General features: G+C 44.6%; 1 pseudogene; it reads right to left on the reverse strand.

The window, feature by feature from the left end:
- Positions 1-1,361: 1,361 nt before the first annotated feature.
- Positions 1,362-2,663, reverse strand: LOC119805229 (annotated as a pseudogene).
- Positions 2,664-9,866: the final 7,203 nt, after the last annotated feature.

Below are 9,866 nucleotides of genomic sequence, written 5' to 3' on the forward strand. Positions count from 1 at the left end.
AGTCTCATGCCCAATGATAGCCATTTCAGTATTTAGGGCATTAGGTCTTTGGATGATCCCTGGGACAATCTATACATAAATGGCCAGACTGTCCACATCCCCAGCAAGTATGATCTGGCAGGATGGAATTATCATCCTTGTCAAGTTTGGTGTTGACAAAGACATTGATGAAAGCCATAAGGGTGGAAATGGGCCTGTTCAATATCACTGGTGGCCAAGACCCACTTATGAATATTTTCATTTCTAACAGGTGCAAAGACATTATGTGTGACAGTGTTGAGCCCCTCCCAGGTTAGCTGTTTAAAAAGGATATCTTTAGTAAGGGCCAGATGGGACACTCTTTTTAACAGCATTGTTTTGACTTGGGTCAAAAATTCAGGAAATAGTTCAGCAGTCTGCTGGACAAGATTGCGGAAATAGCCTACTCTATCTTGGTGTATACAACATTTGAGGGCTAGGTTGGACACTTGTTGGAAATAGGCATGTAGGTCAATTGTGGATTGTGAGACAGGATCAATATATTGACCATGGCCAGTAAGCATGTTGAGGGTAATATTAAGTTCAAATTACAAATTTGTATGGGCTTGGGTCTCTGCAGAGCACCATTGGAGGAAAACTGAGGGATCAAAGACTGCCTTCAACATGAAGGAACAATTGTAATGGGTTTGAAGCTGCATGGCCCATTTTTTGAGTACTTGCTCAAAATAAGGAGAATCAGGGTAGCATCGGTCACCCTTACACACCCCTGCATGGCTCCCAGCCTGCTCCCAGCCCAGCTACCACTGGGAGGGAACATAGCTGACAAGGACAGCATCACTTTAGCCTCCAGACTCCACAGGGATTGGATGCACTTGGAAGTGTTCAAGCATATCGAAAATGGACTGGAATCACAGATGTTGGACCCGACACCGACCTTCCTCATTCAGGGATAAACACAAGTGGTTGGCCTTGCCCTGGAAGTTGAAAGTGAGGGCATATTTACCATGTATTGTCTCACTCTGATGTACCAGCAAGACACCATGGGAGCCAGTGCCTCCTTCCAGCACTTACTGGGCAGTCTTGAGTTGAGAGAGCATGCCATGGAACCAAGGATATCCTGAAAGGGGCTGATTCCCCCTCAGTGCCCTCTGACAACCCCTGGAACAGAAATAACCCTGCATCTGCTTCTGAAGTATCCAGGGGAGGGCAGGGAGTTGAGAGGGGATGAACTGTTCTTGCCGGGGCTCCTCCTCAATGGGAATGTGAGGGGGCAGTTCCAGAGAAAGCAGTTCCATTGAGTCAAAGTAGGAGGCAGCAATGGAGGCAGAACTAGGGGAGAAGGATGCTGATGGCTGGTCAGAAAGGCCCCCATAAGCCTCCTCTCACAAGCGGTCATTACTATTGCTGGGTCCCAGCAGCAGATCCTGGCTGGACAGACTCTCTGAAGGATTCAAGCTGGGCAACTCCAGGCTGTACCTGTATTTTCCTTTGCGAGGAAGGAAGTCCCAGGGGTCAGAAGAAGGGTCATGTTACAGGGGCTGTTAGCAGGGCAGGATCCTGGGCTTAGGCACCCTTTCCTGGATGTCAGACATTCAGGCCTTCTCATGAAGTGCATCATTTGTCTCCAGAATGTACTCTGAAGGGCCTTCTACCTTAACCACAAACGTGTTCTCCCTGTCAGGCATCTCTAGGGTCGTGGCTTGCTGATATCAGTGATAGTAGAACAGGAAATGCTGAATTGGGGCTGGGTTGCCTTGGGTGGTACAAAAAACTCCAAGCGATTTCTTCTTCCTCCTTTTTCTTCATTTGGAAGCAGTAGGTGATACTTCTGCCACTGAGGCTGCCTCCGCCCCCCCAGTTTAGCTCAGATGCCCCTCCTCCATGACCCACTCCTGCTGGGTCAGGGGCAGCTTCTTCAGACCCCATAAAACTGAGCAGCTCTTCTCTCTGTACCATTCCTGCTCTGTCTTTCAAGGTTTTTCCTCTATGACCCAGTCTCAGCCTCTCAAAGTAATGAGTTCATCTCTCCCCAGGGGATGTGCCATCACTAGCCAATCCCCTACCACCTGTCCCAGCACCACCAGAGGAATTGGAGTTCCTGTTTCCACCTAGGACTGGAAGGTCTGATGTGGTTTCCAGAGGCCCTGCTGGGAAGTATCAATGGCCTCCCTCCACTGCATGATGCCTCATAGAGAATCTCTGACTGAATGACACACTGAATGGAGGGAAAAGCATTTCTTGAACTTCAGCTTTGAGGAAAATGTAGAGGAGGAAGAGGCTGAGGAAGGAAGGGGGCCATCTAGGTAGATAGAGATGGGCCCAGCACAGCCAGGGACCCTCCCACCCTGCAACTGTCAAAGGACAAGTCATGTGGTGGCACAATCTCCATACGGGGGCTCAATGGGGCCAAGACAAGTGAGGAGAATGAGCCCGAGACCCCGGGCCACCTCAGCTTCGAAGTGGTGTAGGAATAGCTCAGCAAAATGACCAGAAAAGGCAGTTTCTGCTCCATGCTCTGCATATTGTGGGTGGGAGGCCAGGTAGAGATGAAAATGGTGGGGAAGATCCAGGGCAGCAGCCCTCGCGTGGTACTCACAGAACCCTTGCCAACTTCGGGGAGGGGGTGGTGACAGCGCTGGTGGAGAAGGGAAGGCCCCATCCTTCAGGTAAGGGGTACCATTCATGATGGGCCTCAGGAGGAGCCTGTGAGGAGGGGGCAGCAAAGAAGAAAACAGTCAGAAGACACGGGGTGAGCAGCAGCAACTGCATCTCGGTCCCCTTGCTCAGCTCCAGGGTCAAGCTAGTGGAAGTAGCTGCCATCTGAGGAGAATGTTCCAATTCCGGGAGGGAAAGAAAGGGGATTCAACTATAATCCAACAGCCAAAGCCTTTCCGTGGATTAAGAGATCAGCCACCGCCCTAATGGCTCTTAACCGGTGGTCAAATAACCAGATTAGTTGAGAAGAAAGACTAGGAGAGGAAGTCCAACAGTCCACACTCAGACAAGCGGTTGGGACTCCCCAGTTGGAACTCCCCTAAAGCAAGAGAGCCTTCAGATAATCCAGGAGAGTGGCTCTGGGCAAAAGTTGTCACTTGCTCTCAGGCCACGAGGGAGTCTGAGCTAGGACGAGGACAGAGGGGAAAAGGAAAGCAGTGTTCCGCAGACCGAGTGTGCTGCTTATAGTGAGGGCCTTTCATAGTTTGTTAGCCCATGACCATATGCGCACACAGTGTCTCCGGGCCAAAGGGACTGGTCAGAGAGTTCTTTATTGGTTCTAGCTCCTGGGTGGTCAGCCCTTATGTACTGGGATGAACTGAGTCACGATGGAGAGTTCCTAACCAGGAACACAAACGGGGGGAGGGGCAAAAGATGTAGGAATAGGAAAGAAAGTCGCAACCCACCAAGGGATTAGAACACAAAAATAAGGGTCAATTCACTGAAAACAGCTGAAGGGGGTGAACTCAAGATGCTGGCAAGGAGTCGGGATGAATACAGCAGTGTGGCAGCAAGCAATAAAGAAAAATGCCCAAAAGAGGATAAGGAGGACCCAAAAAGCAAGCAAAAGGAAAAGATCCATCCGCGTTGGGTGCCAGTTGTGGTTGTTGTGGGTTTGTTACTGCTGCCTGTTGTGCGATCTCCATTTCTGTGAGGGGGGAGGGCAGAGGGTGAGAAGGTGCAGAGGCAGTGACACAGACTCCCAGAGATTCCAATACAGAAGCTTTTTATTATAAAAAGGTAGGGTTTTTTTTATAGGGTTAGAGAAATTAAGCAGCCACAGCAACATTTTTGGTCCTTTTGAAACTGGCGGTCACTGCTGGCGTGTTGTGATTGGCTAGGAGTGCGTGTCATTAGTTACTGTGCTTTTGGTCCACTGACTGGTTGTTTTGGCCAATGTTGCTTATTCATTGTGAGTTTGCATGTGCTTGCTTGTACTTGCGCTATTGTCCTGCCTCAGTACAAGATATCCACTATGAGCATAGAAGACTGTGCTGGTTCCCATCACACAGCTGCCACTGATAGTGCATATACTGTCTAGTTTCATGTCAGTGTGACACAAGCTAGAGTCATCTGAAAGGAAAGAAGCTCAACTGAGAAAATGCCTCCAGAAGATCAAGTTGTAAGGCAATTTCTTAATTTGTTATTTTATCCCATTTTGAGTGGTGCCGTCACTAAGCTGGTGGTCCTGGGTTCTACAAGAAAGCAGGCTGAGCAAGCCAATGGAAGCAAGCCAGTAAGCAGCTCCCTTCTATGGCCTCTGCATCAGCTCCTGTCTCTAGGATCCTGCCCTGTTTGCGTTCCTGTCCTGACTTCCTTTGATGATGAACTGTGATGTGGAAGTGTAAGTCAAATAAATAAACCACTTCCTCCCCAAGTTGCATTTGGTAATCATATTTCATCTCAGCAATGATAAACCTAACTAAGATAGTGCCTACCTTCTATATTTGTTGTTAGTTTCTGGTATCTCAAGCATGCTAATATCACCAGTAATCATTTTTTTTTCTCCTTTGATACTCACTTTATTGCTTTTCATTGCCTGTTATATCCTGTGGATACACACTCATTAGACATTACTGTTTTTGACTTTGACTTTTTTCCTTTTTATATCAGAAGAATGTAGTAATCACAAGGTCATAGGTGGTTACACTAACTGTACATACATCACCACAGACATTTCTGAAGACCAAAATACTGTTAATTATTTGTTATTCCTCTATTTCTGAAAAATTTTAAATCATTGCTTTTCTTTGATATCATTAGAGAGCAAATCCACATCTGATAGTTCTACAGTTGTAGAAGCATCCTAACTTTCCTGGACATACTTTCAATGGCCTGGAATTATCTCTTCAATAAAGTTTCTGGGATGTCCACTTGTTCCACTGTTGGGGGAAAAATTTAGGATATAAACGAAATAGCAGAGCAGTAGGTGGTGGTACATGCCTTTAATCCCAGCACTACAGAAGCAGAAACGGGAGGATCTCAGTGAGTTCAAGGCCAGCCTGGTCTACAGAGCTAGTTTCAGGACAACCAGGGCTACACAAAGAATCCCTGTCTCAAAAAACAAACAAAAAGATCATCAAAGAGATAAAAGTTAAGGGAGGGACTACAAATAGTGTCCTAATTGAGAAGTTCAGTAACAACTGAAAATGATGAACAATCTCATCTATAGACCAAACTGTTGCCAGAGGTTTTCTGTCCAGCCCAGTCCCACAGCTATTCAGTTCCAAAGAAACACACAGACGTCTACATTAATTATAAACTGATTGGCCTATTATCTCAGGCTTCTTAATGACTCTTCTAACTTGTATTAGTTAATAATTCTTGTCTGTGTTAGCCATGTGGCTTGGTATCTATTTTCAGCGAGGCAGTCACATCTTGCTTGCTCTGTGTCTGGCTTCTTCTCTGTCTGGGTGACAACTGCAGACTGAAACTTTCCTCTTCCCAGAATTCTTGTTGCCCCACCTCTACTTATTGCCTAGCTACTGGCCAACCAGCATTTACTTAAAATACAAGTGACAGGGTACAGACCATTGTCGCACAGCACCCGCCCCTCCGTTTTTAAAACAAGAACTCTAAATTGAATCTCCTTTGTTTAGCTTTCTACTGACCATTATCCATAACAACTTGCAACCAACATTTTAAACAAAGGCAAACATCCATAATCCATTTTTTGGAATGTGGGCATAGTTTTCTAGGTTACTTCTTGCTGACTGGGGGCACTGATAATCTTATGGGGACCTCAAGTGCTGACTGGAGTATCCTGTGAGGCTTCATCATCTTAGGCAGCAGTCTTTGAACTGTTCTGGATGTAGAACTCAGATATCTGGGCCATTCCTCCGATCAGAGATTTCTCAGAGAGTCTTCCTTGGTCAAACCTGATTTTCTTAATGCAGAATGAATTCACGGTCCCTCATTTCCTGTGGAAGCAAAAAAAAAAAAAAAAAAAACTTCTTCTCCAAAGTAACATATCATTTGACTTAAATTTTAAAGTCAAAGCATTTTTAATACACACACACACTCACACACACACACACACACACACACTGGACTAATCTAGCAGCATTTACCATCAAATGTCTTCTAACAGCTTTTGCTACTTCCTCAGTCATCAAACAATTTAAAGACAACACAATAATATACAGTATCCCGACTTTCTGTGTATTTTTAATCTTTACATGGCTTTATTTTAAACCCTATTTTTAATTTTTGGCTTTTTTTAAAAAAAAGATGTATTTATTTATTGTGTACACAGTGTTCAGCCTCCTTGTATGCCTGCAGGCCAGAAGAGGGCACCAGATCTCTTTACAGATGGTTGTGAGCCACCATGTGGTTGGTGGGAATTGAACTCAGGACCTCCGGAAGATCAGCCAGTTCAGTGCTCTTAACCTCTGAGCCATCTCCCCAGCCCCTAATTTTTGGCTTTTTGAGGTAGGGTTTCTCTGTGTACTTTTGGCTATCCTGGAACTCTATAGACCAGGCTGTCCTTGAACTCACAGAGAGCTGCCTTCTCCTGCCTCCCAAGTGCTGAAATTAAAGGTGTGTGCCACCACACCTTGAACTCAGAGATCTGTCTGTCTCTGCCTCCCAAGTATTGGGATTAAAGGTGTGTGCCACCACACCCAACTACTCTCTTTTTTCTTTTTTCTTTTAAGGACTTTATCCTTTTTTTCTCCCAAGCCTACATATATATATATATATATACATATATATATATATATATATATTTAAAATTTTAATTAAATTCTTTTTTTTCCATCTCCTTCCCTCCTACTCCCCCTTCCCTCCCCTCCCTACCACCCATACCCCCTCTCCACCCCTCTCCAAGACAAAGAGCCATCAGGGTTTCCCTTCACTATGTTAAGTCCAAGGTCCTCCCAGCTCCCCCTAAGTCCAGGAAGGTGAGCAACCAAACTGACAAGGCTCACAGTGAGCCCGTCCATGCTGTAGAGTTCATGTTCATTGCCATTGTCCTTGGTTTCTCAGTCCTCCTCCACCGTCAGCCACATTCAGAGAGTCCGGTTTGGTCCCCTGTTCCATCTGTCCCATTCCAACTGGACTTGGTGGTCTCCCGTTAGATCTGTCCCACCGTCTCAATGGGTAAACGCACTCCTCGCGGTCCTGACTTCCATGCTCATGATCTCCCTCCTTTTGCTCCTCATCAGGACCTTGGGAGCTCAGTCCGAAGCTCCTATGTGGGGCTCTGTCATTTTCTCCATCCAATGCCAGGTGAAGGTTCTATGGTGATATGCAAGATATTCATGAGTATGGCAATAGGATCTGGACATTTCTGGCACCCTCTCCTCAGCTGCCCAAGGACCTAGCTGGGGGCGTCTTCCTGGACACCTGGGAACCCCTCTAGAGTCAAGTCTCTGCCAACCCTAGAATGGCTCCCTTAACTAAGATATATAATTCCTTGTTCCCATATCCACCCTTCCTATATCCCAACCATCCTATTCCCCCAAGCTCTTCCCATCCTCCACTTCACACTTTTCTCTCCCCATGCCGCCCTCCCCCCATCCCACCCCACCCACATGTTCCCATTTTTTGTCCGGCAATCTTGTCTACTTCCAGTATCCAGGAGGATAACTATATGTTTTTCTTTGGGTTCACCTTCTTATATAGCTTCTCTAGGATTTTTTTTTTTTTTTTTACGAATTATAGGCTCGATGTCCTTTATTTATGGCTAGAAACCAATTATGAGTGAGTACATCCCATGTTCATCTTTTTGGGCCTGAGTTACCTCACTCAGGATGGTGTTTTCTATTTCCCTCCATTTGCATGCAAAATTCAAGATGTCATTGTTTTTTACCGCCGAGTAGTACTCTAATATGTATATATTCCACAGTTTCTTCATCCATTCTTGCACTGAAGGGCATCTAGGTTGTTTCCAGGTTCTGGCTATTACAAATAATGCTGCTATAAACATAGTTGAACAGATGCTTTTGTAATATGATTGGGCATCTCTTGGGTAAATTCACAAGAGTGGGATTGCTGGGTCCTGGGGTAGGTTGATCCCAAATTTCCTGAGAAACCTCCACACTGCTTTCCAAAGCGGTTGCACAAGTTTGCATTCCCACCAGCAATGGATGAGTGTACCCCTTACTCCACATCCTCTCCAGCAAAGGCTATCATTGGTGTTTTTGATTTTAGCCATTCTGACAGGTGTAAGATGGTATCTCAACGTTGTTTTGATTTGCATTTCCCTGATTGCTAAGGAGGTTGAGCATGCCCTTAAGTGTGTTTTGGCCATTTGAACTTCTTCTGTTGAGAATTCTCTGTTCAGTTCGGTGCCCCATTTTTTAATTGGGTTCATTAGCATTTTAAAGTCTAGTCTCTTGAGTTCCTTATATATTTTGGAGATCAGACCTTTGTCTGTTGCGGGGTTGGTGAAGATCTTTTCCCAGTCAGTAGGCTGCCTTTTTGTCTTATTGACAGTGTCCTTTGCTTTACAGAAGCTGCTCAGCTTCAGGAGGTCCCATTTATTCAATGTTGCCCTTAATGTCTGTGCTGCTGGGGCTATACGTAGGAAGCGGTCTCCTGTGCCCAAATGTTGTAGACTACTTCCCACTTTCTCCTCTAACAGGTTCAGTGTGTTCAGATTGATATTGAGGTCTTTAATCCATTTGGACTTGAGTTTTGTGCATGGTGATAGACACGGATCTACTTTCATTCTTCTACAGGTTGACATCCAGTTATGCCAGCACCATTTGTTAAAGATGCTTTCTTTCTTCCATTGTGTGCTTTTAGCTCCTTTATCAAAATTCAGGTGTTCATAGGTTTGTGGGTTAAGATCTGGGTCTTCTATTCGATTCCATTGGTCGACTTCTCTATTTTTATGCCAATACCAAGCTGTTTTCAATACTGTAGCTCTGTAATAGAGTTTGAAGTCAGGGATGGTAATGCCTCCAGAAGTCCCTTTATTGTATAAGATTGTTTTGGCTATCCTGGGTTTCTTGTTCTTCCATATAAAGTTGATTATTGTCCTCTCAAGATCTGTGAAGAATTTTGATGGGATCTTTAAGGGGATTGCATTAAATCTATAGATTGCCTTTGGTAGTATTGCCATTTTTACTATGTTGATCCTCCCAATCCAAGAGCAAGGGAGATCCTTCCATTTTCTGGTGTCCTCTTCAATTTCTTTCTTCAAAGATTTAAAGTTCTTGTCAAATAGGTCTTTCCCTTCCTTGGTTAGAGTTACGCCAAGATATTTTATGCTATTTGTCGCTATCATGAAAGGTGAAGCTTCTCTGATTTCTTTCTCTGCTTCCTTATCCTTTGTATATAGGAGGGCGACTGATTTTTTGGAGTTGATCTTGTAACCTGCCACGATACTAAAGGAGTTTATCAGCTGTAGGAGTTCTTTGGTGGAGTTTTTCGGGTCGCTTATGTACACTATCATATCATCTGCAAATAACGAAAGTTTAACTTCTTCCTTTCCAATTCGAATCCCCTTGATCCCCTTGTTTTGTCTTATTGCTATTGCTAGAACTTCAAGCACTATATTGAAGAGATAAGGAGAGAGTGGACAGCCTTGTCGCATTCCTGAATTTAGTGGGATGGCCTTGAGTTTCTCTCCATTTAATTTGATGTTAGCTGTCGGCTTGCTGTAAATAGCCTTTATTATATTTAGGAATGAACCCTGTATCCCTAATCTCTCCAAGACCTTTATCATAAAGGGGTGCTGAATTTTGTCAAATGCTTTTTCTGCATCTAATGAGATGATCATATGGTTTTTATCCTTCAGTTTATTTATATGATGGATTACATTGATAGATTTTCGTATGTTGCACCAGTCCTGCATCTCTGGGATGAAACCTACTTGATCATAGTGGATAATTTTTCTAATGTGTTCTTGGATTCTGTTTGCCAGTATTTTATTGAGAATTTTT

Source organism: Arvicola amphibius, chromosome X (assembly GCF_903992535.2).
Source record: "Arvicola amphibius chromosome X, mArvAmp1.2, whole genome shotgun sequence".
NCBI lineage: Eukaryota > Metazoa > Chordata > Mammalia > Rodentia > Cricetidae > Arvicola > Arvicola amphibius.